The 17,519-nt window shown below is 44.7% G+C and overlaps 2 protein-coding genes across 5 annotated transcripts in view; one reads left to right on the forward strand and one right to left on the reverse strand.

Annotated features, from left to right (window-relative positions):
• STING1 (stimulator of interferon response cGAMP interactor 1) overlaps window positions 1-17,519 on the reverse strand; it is a 157,802-nt gene that overhangs the window by 135,538 nt on the left and 4,745 nt on the right. The window lies entirely within an intron of this gene.
• The window catches only part of CXXC5 (CXXC finger protein 5), a 68,179-nt gene that overhangs the window by 1,696 nt on the left and 48,964 nt on the right, over window positions 1-17,519 (forward strand). The window lies entirely within an intron of this gene.

Here is a 17,519-nt window from a genome sequence, read left to right on the forward strand (position 1 = left end):
GCCGGGATTGCTGCCCCACCACTGATCTGAAGCGAAGAACGTGGAGGCCGAGAGAAAGGAGAGGGACCCCCCTTCTCTTTCTAGTTATTTTTTTCAATGGGAAAGGGTTGCGTTTCAGCTTTACCCCCTGGCTCCGGGCTACTTTGGGGCTGCAAAGCAGAGGAGCTCGCGAACCCCGGCGCTTCCCTGCACTTTGAGACTATTTTGCAAACTGGCAGAACCGCTTGCGTCGGTTCTCCTGCTTGCCTGTTGCCTTTCGCCCATGTAGCGGCGGCACTTCCCCCTTTCCAGTTTGGGAGTTAGCCGTCTGTTTCTAGACTTTCTGGTCGTATGCCATTCCGCAGAGTTGTGTTTTTGTGTGCTGGTGCCTGCGAGGGACTCCTATGGGGCAAGCCGTGCCTTTCTGGCAAAGTGGCTTTCTCCTTCCCCAGGGCCAACCCTTTCCCAGTGCCTGATGGGGGGGGGCACCCCCTGCCTGGGCCTTTCCTGCCTGGGAGCCTCATCTGACACCCCTCCTCCAGCCCTTCTCTGGAGACTCCTTCCAAGATGGCACTGGGGGCCTGGTCATGAGGCACAGAAATCTGTGTCACTGCCTGCCCAGGGGCAGCTGGTGCTTCCCCTCAACCAGCGCAAGAGTCTGAAGTGAGTGGAGTTGGGGATATGGAGAGCACTTTCACAACCGCCTCTTCACCTCCCAAATCAGGGCCTTCTTGATGGGGGGAGGGGTCTTGACCCATTTTACCTGCGGTTTCACGAAAAGTGATTTGGTTGTTTTTGTGTTCCACTGCTTACTGTGATGGATGGCAAATGCCAAATATGTGCCCAAGAAACCTCAGAGGTGGTAGACTACAATCTTCTTCCATTGATGGACACTGCATTGGCAATCCAGAACCACTGAGCATCTTAAATGTAACCATGCTGCTGTTTAGAAGGCAGGAAGTAATAGTAGGTAGTCATGATTTGAGTGTGACAAATACTGTACACAAGCAAAGTGCCCCTTCATAACACGGGCAGAGCCCTGCCGGATACGGCCCCTGGGCCATCTAGTCTAGCATCCTGTTCTCTCAGTGGCCAAGTGGACGTTCATGGGAAGGGCCACGAGCAGACCCTGAGTGCAGCTGTGCTCTCCCCCCCTTGCAGTTCCCAGCAGCCAGTGCTCAGAGACATTCTGCCTCCAACACAACCATAATGACTGAGAGCTACTGATGGCCTTAGCTTCTGGATTTGTCTGATCCTCTTTTCAGAGCCCTCAAAATCATTAGCCACCACTACAGCACGTGGTGGTTGGCTTTGGGGAGGGAACTTGGTGGGTGGGGAAAGGGCAGCAGTAGATCTCTACATACTGTGCACACGGATACTTCTAGCAACCAGTGAGGACTAGGCCATCTGGTGTCAGCAGTAGAGGACATGCTTTGACCTCATCGCTAGTGTCCCCCAGTGCAGCATCTTATATTCTCCTACAGAACTGAATGGCTTTATCCACTCTTACGAGAGTAAAGGAGACAATATTAGGGCATGTCCCTGGTGATCTCAACCTTTGGGAATCCATATTCATCTCCATTCACTCTCTTTCTTCATCACTTGGTGTGATGGAATTTTTGGGACAGACAATATGCCATCTTCAATCCTTGCCAGACATAGTAGTTTATCCAGTCACAGTCCCTTTAAGACTGCCCTGGAGATAACTTTCCCACTTTTTCTGGTTTATTTGGCTTCTTAATACATTTTTCCTTTGCTCAGGTGATCAGTTCTTTAAAGTGTGGCTCATACTATGGACCATAACCACCAACAAAATTGTATAGAAAGAGAGATTGTGATCAGAAGTCCAATGTGTTCAAGGCTCTGCTTTCTCAGACCACTCCAAAGATCTTTTACAAGTGATGGTTGGAGTTCCCAGGAATCAGCCTAATTGTGGGAGCAAAGAGCTGTAAGATTCAGAATGCTTGGGAACCAGCTGTCAGTGATGGAGGGTCTGGGCCAGGGGTAGGCAACCTAAGGCCCGTGGGCTGGATGCGGCCCAGTTGCCTTCTCAGTCCGGCCTGCGGATGGTCCAGGAATCAGCGTGTTTTTACATGAGTAGAATGTGTGCTTTTATTTAAAATGCATCTCTAGGTTATTTGTGGGGCATAGGAATTCGTTCACCCCCCCCCCAATATAGTCCGGTCCACCCCATGGTCTGAGGGACGGTGGACCGGCCCATGGCTGAAAAAGGTTGCTGACCCCTGGTCTGGGCTTTCCTCCGCCAAAGTGAATCTTCTTAGACACCTGTTGCTAAGAAAAGGCTACTATGATCAGATTTCTTTAAGGTGTTGTTCCTGCTCAGTCTTGTGGCATCAGGAAGAAGTCTGAAATGACCTGCTGCTGCAGCCTGGCCTTTAACAGGCATGAGATGAATTCTCTAGTCTTCTTGGTCTCAGTCAAGGTGACATTGCCACGACTCAGTGGCTGCCCTTTTAAACAAAGTAGAATAGCACGATATCATTTGTCTGGCTGGCCTGCAGATATCCAAGCTTGCCAGCTCTTGGGAGCGGTGGTGTCTCTGGAATTTAGTAGTTCTGAAATGATTCTGTCAGAGATTTTAGGTAAGAGATCTGAGGGACACCAGTGTTCTGGCAGTCTGGCAGTTTTGATAGACAAGCGTGATACTTGGTGGAGTAAATCCAGATGGACTTGCAGACAGGTGCCATAGCCCTGGTAACGGCATTACTGTTTGGAGCAGTCCACACAGCTGACCTGCCTTCCTACAGTGGTTGTGCTGATGTCCCAGCAGAAACAATTACTTATATTATTTCTAAAATAGAAAACGTGTGTGCAATATATTAGTTATGAAAGTTGTATGTGTGAATAAGTTATGGTATTTCCCTTCCAACATAGATTTATGGCAATATATGCTAACTTGCTTGTGCACACACAAAATATCATTTCCCACTACAAAGTGATTCATGTCTCAGTTAACTACAAATATGGAAGAAGAGCAGTTAGCTGTTGTTTCCTCAGTTTGCTTCTGCTTGAATACCTTTTGCTCCCAGAAACCTGCTTTTTGGAAGCAAAATATGGCTGAAAATAATTGTGTAAAGCCTGTGTAAAGTCACCCAAGCCAAGAAAATTGGAGCTGAAAGTGCAATTCCTGCTGTTCTTTCCTTTTGTGCTTCGAGAAGTCTTCAGACACTAGACACTTATTTTTTAATTTTTTCTTTGAACTATCAAAACCTACCAAACATGAAAGGGAATCATAAGAAATCATCTGCACCTGTTTTTTGAATGGTGAACAACCTTCAACAGGTCCATGGGAAGCAGTCTCCCAGTAACTTGCTTTCCCCTGTCTTAATGTGAGAACACTGCTGTTAGAGGAAATAATTCTCTTCATAAAAATATAAATATGGGTCACATGTAGCCTCTTGCCCTTCACTACAAGTACTTTTTAAAGGGATATTTATTAAACGAGAATAATCAATAATAATAAAAGACTGCTGGTGTTCCATGAAAATTAAGAAACATGAACAAAATCTGATCTCATAGGACATCGAATTTCTTTAGGATTAAATAAGATCTCATGACAATTTCAAGGGAACGATGCCCACTTACCCCACACTTGATGTCATAAGTGATATTCGGTGTGGGGCAGGCAGAGACGTGGCTGCCAGTGCACAATCATGAGCCTTAAAGTGTGTTTCTTCTTGTGCACTGGCTAGGGAAAGGAGGTTTTGGCCCTACTTCCCACCAGCTGAATGGGTGGGAGAGCCACAGCCTGCCATTTTGCTCAAGGTTTTCCAAGTCAGCTGGCTGCTGTGTGGGAACCCACCTGTCAATCCTGTGGTGTCATAATGATGTGTGATTGACGGGTGGTCTGTCCTACTCGGCAGAGTTGGCTCAGAGTTGGTGGTACCAGATAAGGATCTGGCCTGTGGAGCCAAAAAGTTTTCCCACCTCTATTCTAGGAAGATTGATAGCTTAACTCAGTGGTCTATTATTCTGCAAGTAAAACTGCAGGGAAACCTGCCTGTTATCCTTTTGTCAGGGAAAACTACGGCTGAACTCTACTCTCCATATATTTCAGGTTCTAGGCAATCTGCTTCTTCTATACATTAAAGCTAGCACTGTACGTTATGAGAAAATGACAGTTCAAAGTACCGGATGAATGAAATCAATGTAGTAAATGGGAAGAATGATTTAAATGTAGCTTCTAGTTATGTGAATGAAAACTGCTCTTTGAATGAATGAACTTGTCTGGGAGTGTTGTTGATGTGCTGTAAATGCAAAGCACACATTACAAAATTGAAGTCTCTAAATGTGGATCGGTCAGATGGTAACGTTTTGTTTCCATTGAGCCAAAATACACATTTTATGATTGCAAATAGTACTGATAGCGAAAAGACCTTCACTATACAGAATATTTTATGTATGTGTTCCCCTTCCACCAATGAATTTAAAAAGAAGACACCCCTGCCTTGGTACTTGGAGATTACTGCTGCTTGGGTGGACTGTCAGTGAGCTGGTTTGGACATTAAGACAAACTATCATGATGGGAATGAGCCACAGTGAGCCTCTGGCTTATGTGGGCACCCCCTCTCCCCCTTCCTCCTCCTCCTCCTCCTCCTCTTCCAGTGCAGCCATGAGGAGAAGACTGGAAGTGTTTGCTTGTTTTTCCGATTAAGTGCAGTTTCCTTTACTTCAGAACTGAATTGCGGTTAAACTTCAGCTATGATTCATTGAAACAAACGAGCTTCCATAACAAATGGTTTGAAGTTTGCTTGTTTTCAAACAAACCATGGTTAAGATTAACCATCGTTTGTCTAGGTACAGATAACATGACACGGTGTGTCTTGCCATTAAAATGGAAGCTAAGTCCCTGCTCTCCTCCTCACAGCTACACCAGAGGAGGAGGAGGGAGTGCACAAGTATGAGGATCACTGTGGCTCATTCCCATCATGATAAACCATGATTTAACACAATGGCTGAACTTCATTTATATGTACCAGTTGTTTATGAACATAGGAAGTTATGTACTGGGTCAAATCATTTGTCTGTCTACTCAAGTGCTTTTCATCTAACTGGAAGTGATTCCTAAGGCTTGGAGAGTAGGGTTTTTCCAGGCCTGCTGTCCTCTTCACTGGCCATGTTGTGATTTCTGCATGCATAGCATGCGCTTTACCATTGAACTATGGCTCCCTCCCTTCATGCTAACATGCACTGCTAAGGTACACAACAACTTATTTGGAGTCCTGCTCTTGATGATAAACTTTCCCATGTTAGCCCTCTTCATGATGTCTGCAACAAGCATTGTGAATGTCCCTCACTGCACTGTGGCTTCTTTCCTGTGACAATGTTTTAGATTCCCCCCCAGAAAAATGCATCTGATTGCATACTGATGCCTAGCAGCTGAAATGTAATTCTTTGTTCATCCCCACCCCCTGAGCTTTGCATGGCTCTGGCGGTGGCACCAGCTGTGTTTCTGACCTTGGGCTTCCCTAGCTGTCCCCCTCCCGTGTTTTTTTGCACACTCCAGCAGTTATGGGTGTCTGTGTATATGGGTGCACAGCTGTCTGTCTGCATAGCCTACATTATTATTGTTATGATTTTTGAAAAAGAGATCAGCCCACTGTCCAGAGAGGAGAGCGAGCACAGCTGGGCAGGAAGTCGTGAAGAGGAGGAACAGCGAAGGAAAATGGGAGATAAACCTGGACAAAACAAAACCATGAACAATTGTGGCAGAGTGATGCAGTGTTGCGAAATGTGGAATTAGTTCTGAGGCCGTGGCGCTAGAGCGGTCGCTAAGCTAGCTTGGCACTCGGCACGATAAGCTTTGTTGATCCAGGTGCAGTTGGGCCTGCAGATGCTCATTCCAGAATTTGGCCAGCAAGAAACTGCTGCAGCCCCACAATGACTGAAGCCCCAGGACTGGTCCAGCTGCAGCAGCAGCAGCCTGGCAAGCAGACTTGTGAAATTAGCAGGCTGAGGAGCATTGGGAGATGTTTGCTTCCAAGAATCTGCTTTCAGCCTTGGTCAACAGATAGGGTTGTTTTGGCTAGGGCAGGGGAACAGTGGTGGAAATACCAAAAGCATGGATGCATTTTTTCTTTTTGTCATCCGTCCTGAATCAGAATAAGTTACCTTGTGTATCCTGGGAAAGCTTCTTTCTGTATTCTGAAGGACCCAAGGCTTATGCAGATTTTTTCAGGTTTGTGGTAATCTGTTCTGGATTGTTCTAGTTCACCTGAGGGTGGTCTTTGTAATGTATTTCATTATTACTATTATTATTATTATTATTATTATTATTATTATTATTATTGTGGTGGTCCTAAAAATACTCAGTTACAGCAAACTTTAGTCCCTAGTGAAAATCAGAATTTAGTGCAGTCCCTAGAGTCTTCAGTATGAAGATCTTTGGGCTCCAAATACTATATAAAATCCTGTAAAAATCCTTAAATATCAGGATTTTATCTCTGAGGCCATTCAGTGGCCAAAGGCTTTGTCTTCTCCAGGATGATCTTTTTCACCATGTTTGCTGAGAAGTAAGCCCCATTGTGTTCACCTGGACTTGCTCCCTACTTTATTTAGGATTGCAGCTTTCGTGGGGCACTTAAGATTCTGACACAAAGTGCTGGTTTGTGGTTCTTCCAAGCCACAGTATGGATGATGTCCTATATTATTTTTGTGGTGTAATAGACAAGAGGAACTGATGGCTTTCCATTTTGAAAGGATTTTCAGAGCTCCCTTGTTTGAAAATGGGGGGAGTTTGTGGAATATCTGAAAGTTGACATGGAGAGATTTGGATTGTAGGTTGTAATATCTCCGTGTGTAAAGTTTAGGATAATAAATTGCTTTTGCAAAATATGCTATATTTAAAAAGTCCACAGAAACTTTCAGAGTTTGAGATATGGAAAATGTTACTTGTAGGTTTAGCCATTTAGTCCTATTTCGTTGGGTAAATTGAAGTAGATTGTTAGGAAATGCAGATGACATCAGAGTATCTCTAGGGATGTTTATAGGGGTCAGTTTTATTTAGACAGCATGATAGGCATGGAATTTTGGCTGTGGCAAAGTTAAGACTGGTGGTTCATATGGATGGTTTTTTGCAGTACTACTTAAAGGGTGTGTCTTGTGATAATGATGTCTAATTAATGCATTTTATTTGTTTGTTTGTTTGTTAAAATGGTATACTGCCCTTCATCTGAAGATCTCCAGGAGGTTTACCGTTTACAGCATAAAAATGCAATATAAAGACACAAACTACATAATACAAACAAGAACAAAACAAACTAATAACCCCCCCTCCCATAAACATGTCAATTTTTGTGATGTTTTGGCAAGGTGGGCTTGGGCAAGTGTGATACTATGTGTATGGTTTGCTTTCTGGGGCTACTGTGTGTGGTCAGTATGGTTGTGATGTGCCTGAGGTGTGTGTGTGTGTGTGTGTGTGTGTGTGTGTGTGTGTGTGGCAGGCACTGTATATTGGAACACACTTGTGAATGGCTAGAGGGATTGTATTCTCAATGATAGGTCAGTCGCTGCTGAGTTCAGCCCACTCTTGAGCATCTTTTCTAACCATCACTGTTGCTATGGTTGGTAAAGAGGAGAAGCCCTCCAGGGCTTGGGAGTAAAAACCCCATGTACCTGGCAGGTAGAGCTCCAGAGGCACCATCAGCTCCACACCTGGAAGTGAGCTCTGCTCCTCACCCAGTTAAGCCCACAAAAAGGCATTTAGCAGGTGCCTCTCTGCAAAAGGCACTCTTGGGTGTGGTTCATGGTATGTTGCAGTGTTGTGGCATTGTAAAAAAAGATTTTACATTGACAAGTTACGTTGTCAGTTTCATTTGGCTTCTTTTGTCTCCCAAACCGTTCAGTAGCCTGAGATTGATTCAGTTGCACTTTAGGGTTTTTAACCATGTGGGAAGCCTCCATGAGTATAGGAGACCCCCTGCTGCAGACAGCAGTTTGTGTGTGTGTGGGGGGGGGGGGAATGTTAGCGTTTCCTTAATGCCCCTCATGCATTTACTTCATCACTAACTCTGACCAAAGAGTTATTACAGCATAGCTGAAAGCATGTGCAGTATTTCTGAGGTGGTAATGATGGCCAGCTCTCTTAAAAGCTGCCACATTAGGGGGGAAATATTAGACTTTATCATTAGAATTGATTTTGTTTGCAGGAGAGGATACTGGAAAAGGCAGTTTAGCTTGCTGTGCTTCTAGTACCACATGTACATACTATTTCTGGTACTATAGGAAATTATTAGTTTGGGGATTATTTTGAAGTGAAATTTGCACAATAATTCTGAAATTTGGTGTCACAGGAATGTCCTGTGAAATGTCTGCAACCATATGTATTTAGGCAAGCTCTTGCTGTTCTGTGTATGTTCAAAAAGTGGGAGAAAGATTATTTTTGAGCTAAAGCATTCTCAGCTTTCACATGTGAACATAGACATTTGCAAAATTTCAGACAAGCTTTGTAAAATAAAAGAGTTGGGAACAATTTTGGGAGTCATTCCTAGGTAGCAGAAGCTTTCAGTGTGTAACAGGGATTGTAAAAAAAGAATTATGAGTCTTGAAATCCACAGAACCTCAAAAAAAGAAGGGATGTTGCTTTTCTGTCAATACGTTCAACATACATGGACGGCTTTATTTGGTCTTCATGCATATTGCTTGTAAAATTGTTTCAGAGCCTTAGCAGGAGGCCAAAGAAAAACTGGTGATGTTACAGGAATCTCTGGGGAAATGTTTTTAGGTGTACAGTCATATTTCACAGGATGCTATGTAGGCCAGAAGCAATGTCTTGTGTGCTGCTGCTGAATAGCCAGCACCTGACATGAACCGAAAGGGTGCTTCAGATTATTCAGTCACGTGAAGGAGAATTCATGGGTGCACACTTGGAGCCACTTTTAAGTTTGCAATGGGCAGCAGCCAGGCTGGAAGTGGTGTGAGAGCCATGATTCATTATTTGCTTAAAACCAAAGGTCATCACATGACTCATGCATTGGTTCTGATGTGGCTGACAACCAAGCAGGAACTGACTACATGCCAGAGTTCTCTGTGGCACCACAGGTGATTCTGGGGTACATTGTCAGCCCATGACCTCTGTACTCTTATGTCGGTGAGCTACCCTGCAAGGCTGGAGGCCTGGCCAGCGATGGCAAATATTCATTTCCTTTCTCTGTGTGAAATTGTACATGCAGCCTGGCATTTAGGCTCATCTCGCCATGCACAGTGTGCTTTCTCCTTCTGGCAGATATGACAAACTCCAGCCGCCTTCCTCATCTCCACGGTTGAGAGTGGGAAGAAGATGGGCGGTTGTTTGGTTTTTGCATTGCCGAAGTACTCTGGGTCCCTTGGCTGCCCAGCAAACTCATTGGCACCCTTTCCAGGACTGAACATGCAAAAGTGCAGCAGAAGCTGAGCAGCCAGGCAGGGACAAGGTCCCCTTGACCAGAATTCTTTGCTTGGCTGTCAGAAGTTTTGGACCCTTGCTGGTCATCACAGGACAGAACTAGTTGTTTGGCATCAAACCTGGGATTGGGAATTCTACACTTGATTCCAGCATTACAAGTGAAGGGCGCTTTGGCTGTTTAGCCTTCATCCCACTGAGCTGCTCCTTCCTGGTTGGTTTTTCTCTGCAGCCTAGTCCTGAGATCAGATTTGCCAGTCAGGAAAAGCAGCAGGGGGAGGATTAAGCCCCCTTGCAGATGCCCCCTCCTTGTCCTCACTTTTTGCTTTGAGAACACAGGGAGGATGGTAAATCTTGTATTTGCCCGTCAGCAGTGAGTTCACTTCTGTTCCAGTTTCTGTAGACCTCCTTTCTATTCCACATTGTTACAGAACTGTGTTTGAAAAATGCTAGCTGTCCTGGAATCCATACACAGCCGCTCCGTTTTCTATTAGTTTTGCAGGAAAATCTCGCAGTGCTGAACTGTCCAACTGCTTTTGAAACTTGAGAGTATTAAAAAAAGAAAGTAAGTTTGTGGTTCAGTGGTAGGAGTCCCTGCAGGGAAAGCGATGAATCCCGTGTCTCTTGTGCTGTTGATTCATCTGGGTCTCTGCCATTATCTGCAAACAGCTCCAGTGTTTGTCCTTTCCCCATGGTCACCTCTGTCTTGCTGTTGCCTGACCAGCAAAAGGACCTTGGCATCATAATGAATGGCTCCGTGAAAATGTAAGCATAGTGGGGCATAGGAATTAGTTCTTCTGTTCTTCCCTCCCCCCCCCCCAAATATAGTCTGGCCCCCCACAAGGTCTGAGGAACAGTGGACTGGCCCTCTGCTGAAAAAGTTTGCTGACCCCTGGATAAGGCCATCAGTGACTTCCTCACACCCAGCCACAGCTCTACAGGGAGCGGAGTGGAGACTCACTCCTGAGCTGCGTGCGCAAGGGAGTTGCCAAGGCAGCGTCCTCGTGCCTGACAGTTAGATCTGACCTGGGGGTGGAGTGGAGGACAGTCAGCGGCAGCGCTGTCGCCCCTTTCCTCTGCTGGGCTCTCTCCGCCCCCCTTAGGGATGCGCCCTGTGCGCCCACCTGGGCAGCAGAAGCATACCCCCCCCCCAGTCTTAGTGCTGATCCAGCAGGGCTTTTTAAAAAAAAAATATGTTCAAATTTTTTTGCATCATTTTGTGAAAAAATATATGAAATATAGTAGATTTCAGCTTAGCATGCCTGTTACGCAAGCTCTTGCACAGTTAGAAGATATGCATAATTTTGGTGCAGATTAATAAAGTTTTCCCTATTAACCTTTTTTTTAAAAAAAAAACAAAAACCCAAAACTTTGTAGCAAGATAAATGATCCTGGATATAACTTTGCTGCAGTGCAAACTCTGGTGCTTGAGAACCAAAAGTAATTTGCATCTTAAATTGCCTTTATTCAGGAGGACCTGCGGTCTCCTTCTTGACAGCCACACTTGGGACTTAAAGATTGCCCTGTGTTTTTGCTTTTTTGGCCTCTAGAATGGATTCTCTCCAGCTTTCTCCTCCAATTGCTATTCAAATGCCTTCTGTGCTGAGAAGAATCTGAATTTCCTGTCAGCAGTAGGTTTCCACGCTTTGTCTGGCTGCCACTTCATCACATGCTTTAATCGCCCCATCCAGGCTTACACTGAGTAAGCTGGAGCCAGCCTCCTTCTAACTCCCAATCCCCAGGGTGCACGCCAACCACCTCCTCCTTCGGAGGCTGCTGTGGTCAGTTGATCTCCTTTGTTCCTTGGCAGCTGTAGTGACCTGGTCTGGTCTGCCTGCTTCCCCTCCTTTTCCTTTGCTAATGGACGGCTTGCTCTTACAAACCTTTGAATCAGAAGCAGTTCCAGGATTGCATGCACACACACATGCAAAGACCATAATCTGCTCTGGAAATGAACCCCCCACAAAGCGCCCCCACCCACCTCCAGGCAAGTTGTTCCTATTTCTATTCAGAACTGAGTTCAGGGGAAACTGATTCGCCTCATCCCTCCAGCCATTGGTTGCGCACTGTGCTAATCGGATGAGGACTGTGATGACACAAATGCACCCCCAACTTCGGACAGTGTTAGTTTTTGTCCAGTGGATTGGGATTTTTTTGAGCAGTTTTTTTAGCTGTATCACTGTTTTAAAAAACAAATCCAAATAGCCTATCTGCAGCACTGAGCTGAGGAATTGGTCACCAATCAACGTTGGAATTTGTGTTAGATATGGATCTATCTAAATGATAGCAGTGGTGGGAGTAAACCAGCCTTATCCTATGAGTGGAAAAATGTGGCTGAGTTTTCTTTTGATGTACGTATGTACACACCCTAAGTTCATTAATAGTTAAACTTTCAGCTCATAGCTTAAACTCACCAGACCACGAAAAGCCTCCATTAGTTACTCATGCTCTGCTGCTCAACTAGAATATAATGCTGAAGGCTTTCTCTCCCTCTCCCTCTGCCTCTGCTTCAACTTCTGAGGTGTTTTTTTGTGGGGGACTTAACTCCTGGAAAGTGGCTCAGATGGCTGGGTGCTTCTGGTGCTCTTCCCCTTTAGGTCTCTCTTCACATTATTTCTCCCTGAAAAATGCAGTTCTTTATTATGTGGGTGGAAAGTTAACATCTTTCTCAGCCAAATGAAACTCTTTCCTCTCACAGCTTCCAGGTTCTTTGCATCACAATGTTTTGTGTCCACACAAAAGTGCTATATTAGCACAGTAGCACTACAAGTGCTGTATGCTTGTAGGAATTTTGCACCAATGGGTGGATTCACAAATACAAGTATCATGATGGAAGAGTTGAAGCCCCCTCCACCCAACCCCCGCACTGCATGGAATAAAAAAAAGTCTTTTGGTGGAGGTCATATGTGACTTCATGTTATGACATCACTACGCTCTGTTCTTCCCTGCCAGCCAATCATCTGGAGTGGGAAACCATTTGATGTCATAATGCAAGGCCAATTTCATCAGGTGTTGGAGACAGAGAACTAGATCAGGGCCTACCATACAGTCACATCTAATTTGTCTCTGTTCTGTAAACCCTTTTTCATTTGGGGTGGATTTTGGAACCCTATAGGAATACAGCATGAATTGAAATCTCTGCATCAGTCAAGCTTGTAAACATCTGCTTGTCAAGTAAAATTTTTCCTCCCATCCTGAAAAGGAACATGCTGCACAGCTTGGGAGAGAAATGATGCTCTCTTTCTTTTTATTTATTTGATGTAACCAAAATAAATATGTGTGCGGTCATATATTCTGAAAAAGTGATGGGGAAACAGGATAATTGTATTTTAATAAAAACAACAACATGTGGGACATCACCTATAAACAGTAACAATAGTAGTGATAAAGCGGGATATCAAATCCAAACTCTTCTTCACCCACCCACCCCTTCCTCTTCAAGGTGGGGGTTCAAACGCGTGTTTTATATCACAAGCATAGGTTTAGAAAGGGGGGAAGCCACTAGAGGAGGCATGTCTAGTCTGTTTGAGGGGCCTCATCCGGCCTGCCAGTCGGTTTAATCCGGGCCCTGTGGCAGTTTATTTCCTGGGGCAAAATCCTAAAAAAAGTTCAACAACTTCGATCCAATAAAAAGCTCAAAAACTTTGGGGTAAAATTGAAAAAACAACTTCAATCCTTAAAAAAGGTCAACTTTGGTCGGTCTTCACGCGTGTTCGCTTCATCAAATCTGGCCTTCTTTGACAATTTAGAGTGGGAAAACTGCGAATGGAGTAGCTAGGTAAAGGTAAAGGTAAAGGTACCCCTGCCCGTACGGGCCAGTCTTGACAGACTCGGGGGTTGTGCGCCCATCTCACTTAAGAGGCCAGGGGCCAGCGCTGTCCGGAGACACTTCCGGGTCACGTGGCCAGCGTGACATCGCTGCTCTGGCCAGAGCCAGAGCCAGAGCCGCACACGGAAACACCGTTTACCTTCCCGCTGGTAAGCGGTCCCTATTTATCTACTTGCACCCGGAGGTGCTTTCGAACTGCTAGGTTGGCAGGCGCTGGGACCGAGCAGCGGGAGCGCACCCCGCCGCAGGGATTCGAACCGCCGACTAGGCGCTGAGGCTTTAACCCACAGCGCCACCTGCGTCCCTATGGAGTAGCTACTATGGAGTCCCTATGGAGTAGCTACTGAGCGCCTTTTCTCAGTTGCCGCCTCCTGAGGTTGAAGGCCAGGTGATCAGGAAGCAACACATACCGAGTTCAGCTGTTTTCACTTGTGTACTCTGGGGAAGGGACATTCCCAGTCACTTGTCACCCTTTCCCCACACTGCCCCAACTGGTTCTCTGCAATGCTGAACTGGATTTTCCTGTTCCTGTAGGAAGAGGGCATTGAAATAGGCTGACCCACAGACAAAGATATGGGAATTTTACATTATTGAGGATATAGCACTTACAGGGGTTCACTTACAAAGATTAAAAAAGATTACAAAATAGCCTGGCAAAGACTTGGTGCCTTCCAAGAAGTGTGGAAAATGAAGAAATTTTGTCGTGTGTGTGTGTGTGTGTGTGTGTGTGTGTGTGTGTGTGTAGAATTAGTCTGTTTGAGCACATGGCAGCAGCAGCCTTGCATTGGGAGAGACCTGCCACAAGGTGTGCATTTGTTTCTTTCATCCTCTTCCCCCACCTCCACTCCAGGTTCTTACAAACTTTTAAGGTATCTGGGCTCGTCCACAAACAGCAGCAACTTGCTAGTGCCTTATTGCTAAGGAATTTCCCATTGTTTTATCCCTCCTGCAAGTTTTTGTTCTAATAGATCAGGCTTTTCCAACTTGGTGCCCTCCAAATGTTTTCTGGGCTATGCTGAAAATGTGGTTTTGTGGTTAAGACTAGATGAGTTAAAAGAGTTGATAGTTTGTTTTGTTGGAGGTCTGGGGAGAAGTTGAGTTTTACATCTTGAACAACAACAACAACAACGACAACAACAACAACAGGTTAAGAGAGCTTCCAGAAAGGGTTCATACTGTTTCTGCCTATGCCTCAGCAGTGAATTCATCTTTCTGCCCTTTTAAAAAACACCTTTTCATTTTGAGAGTGGAACTTCATTTAAAAGCACAATAGTTGCCTTTTGCAACCGAAGAATTATCTTCTGAATGCTGCCCTTCCCCCACCTGATACTTGCTGGAAATGGCTCTTTTTCTCCCATGCATGTGGACAGTTGTTATGCAAATAAAAGGATTTTGAGGCCAGAAGCCGGCGCCATGGCAAACACTTGCATTTCATGCAAATCTTTGGAGTAGCTGGTATTAACAGAGTTAGCTGGCTTGCAACAATGATCTGAAGAGAAACTTAACAGAGGACTGAGTTTGATCCACAGTGTGGAATTGTCATCTTTCAGGTTATTCCTTGGGGACCAATTTCCCTGTTATAGAAGCCATTCCCTTGTTTAAAATGGCAATATGGGAATAGCTGCATAAGTGGGTACTCACATAAAAGTCACAGGTATACTGAGAATGCAGCCAGAGTTTCTACTGTATTTGTTGACAAAGGGCCTGTGCCTTTCACATCTGCAGAACAGGCAGAAGTGAAACTGTCTTTTCCCAACATGCAGATGGGGAAAGTCATATCTCCTGAATTTCTGCCTGTCGTGGATGTTGTAATGTCATAGTACCTCTGGCATGAAAGAGTGAACAAGCATTGACTGATACATCACAACCAAATACCTGAAACCATATCTTATCTGCAGCAGAACTGAGGGATGCTTCTGATTGTATGATTTTAAGAAAACTTGTTTGGAACATATTCTGTGGTACTTACGCTCTAAGGATAGGGCTATAAATCACATGAGTCATCTCTATTTCTGAAACAACAACATGAGAAGTCCAGGCTTGTTTGCTTGCAAAACGGATTTTCTGTGTCACATGGTTCATTAAGTGTCATTTCCACCTCATCCACACACCCCCCCCAAATATTTCACACAACCCCTTTAGCTCAGTTGAGCTACTTAATGAATCCAGAGAGCAAAAAATAAATAAAAAATCAGAAACAATCCATGTGAAGCCATGGAAAAAGTTAAGCAAGCAAGCAAACCAACCAACCAACCAACAAACCCCAAGTCAATATTCTGAGTCTGGGTCCATCCACTTTTCCCATTGCTTAGTAGTTAGGAAGACTTGCTCCTGCAGTGGCATAGAACTCTGCATGGAGCTTCCAGCCTGGCAACTAGATTGACTGTTTGACAATATTTGATTGCATTTTTAAATCAATGCCACTTGACAGTATTTGACTGGTCAGTTGACAGGCATGCCAACTCTATCGATACATAAACTTTTCCAGCAAAGAGCATCTGCCTAGGCGTTCATAGGAAAGGCAGGGCAAAGTTGCTGTGGGTCTGATTTTCAGCTCTGCAGCCTAGCAGCCATTGCCATGTCTCAACCCCTGCTAAGAGGCCACAACTAGTGTTTGACAACTCGGTCCTTTTCCTCTTGCAAGAGATGTGTCTATTGCCCTCCATGCCAGTTTGATGCTACAGTAAACATTTTGTGAACTGCTGACGGTCTTCGACAAGTATGCAAGAAAGTTGATTTTATGTATTGCTGAGAATCGGTGGTTTGTTCTGCCTTTGAAGGGTTCCATATACAGTGAAAGCTTGCACATGTTTCACCAATATAAGTTAAAAACATACCCTCACTTTGTGTCTCTGAAAATGGCAGTGCACTGCTCATTCCATCCCTCTGCTCATCCTGACCCTCAAGTTTGTAACCAGAATTCCCAGATTTTGCTGTTACAGCAATTATGGGAATAGGTTGACTATTTTAAATGCTTCTAAGAACATTGAAGTAATTTCTGCTTGCAAAATAGGGACTTGGGATGGTTCATCAGGACTAGTCTGACACTTGGGATATAATTAGAGATGTAAAATTTCCAGAAATGTTGAAGAATAAAAAAAATAAGGAAGTGTAGAAGTATATATAGAGTATTATTCTAGTTTTTTAAAAATAACATGGACCACTGTTTATGGCTGATACTGTACTAAGTCATAATCAGAGGTCCAAAGATTTCAGCAGATTTTCTTTCTCTGTGTTGAATACTGGATCTCACCAAATCACTTCTAATTAAGGGGAGAGAAAAAAAATTAAAGATGTGCTTACTTTCACATTGAAGTGAATTGGACTTCAAATAGCAAGGGGTGTAGAGTTCAGCTCATTTATGGCATGCATTGCAGCCTTCTTGGAGAAGGATGTTGGGGTTCGTTTCAGGATCTAGTTGACTTTTCCAACCCTGAAAAATGGCCAGCCAATGGAAAAGCCCATAAATTTGAGTCATTTAAGGTCCCTAGCATCTTCTGACACATTAATTCTGTGGCAGCGGCCAGCATCTGTCACAGTGCAGGTCTCTTGGGATTCAATAGGGATGCCTGCTGCACTGCCGCAGTGCTAATCTCTTAGCAGACAAGGGATGTGTGCTTAGACAAGCTCAAGAGCTCCCTCCTTTCATTCCCCCAACAGATTCCCAAAGGAAATTAATGGGTGGAGCAAGGAATCCCTTTAAAATGGTTGTATAGTATTTTCATTTTTTAAAAAGCTGCTTTGGCGGTCCCTTAGGACCAAAACTGTGGAGTGTTCAATGGCTGACTGGCTGGCTCACTCTGATGTATTTGTTGAAGGGATTCTTTTTGCTGCACAGGTAAAGCACCTGTTGGAAATACTGGAAGTTCATCATGCTAATAATTAAAGAAGCAATCCTAACTGGGGCTGGGGTGATGTGCAATAGCAGATTTTCCATAGCAGCCCTATAATCTATTCCAGCAATTTAGTGGAGTGTGTGCGTATGTGTGTAGCACACCAATTCTAGGCAGTGTAATGCTCTTCTTTGGGGCTTTAGGTTAACTAAACTTTTCAGTGGGTACAGCAGCACCTGAGTGAAGGTCCACACCACCAGCAGAGCCCCTAGAGCAGTCATGGCCAAACTTGGCCCTCCAGTTGTTTTAGGACTACAATTCCCATCATCTCTGACCACTGGTCCTGTTAGGTAGTGATGATGGGAGTTGTAGTCCCAAAACAGCTGGAGGGCCAAGTTTGGCCATTCCTGCCCTAGAGGGGACATTCCGCAGCATCCTATCCCTGCACCACAGAGTAGGGGTTAGGATTGCTCTGCCC

This window comes from Podarcis cretensis (assembly GCF_951804945.1).
Source record: "Podarcis cretensis genome assembly, chromosome: 7".
Lineage (NCBI taxonomy): Eukaryota > Metazoa > Chordata > Lepidosauria > Squamata > Lacertidae > Podarcis > Podarcis cretensis.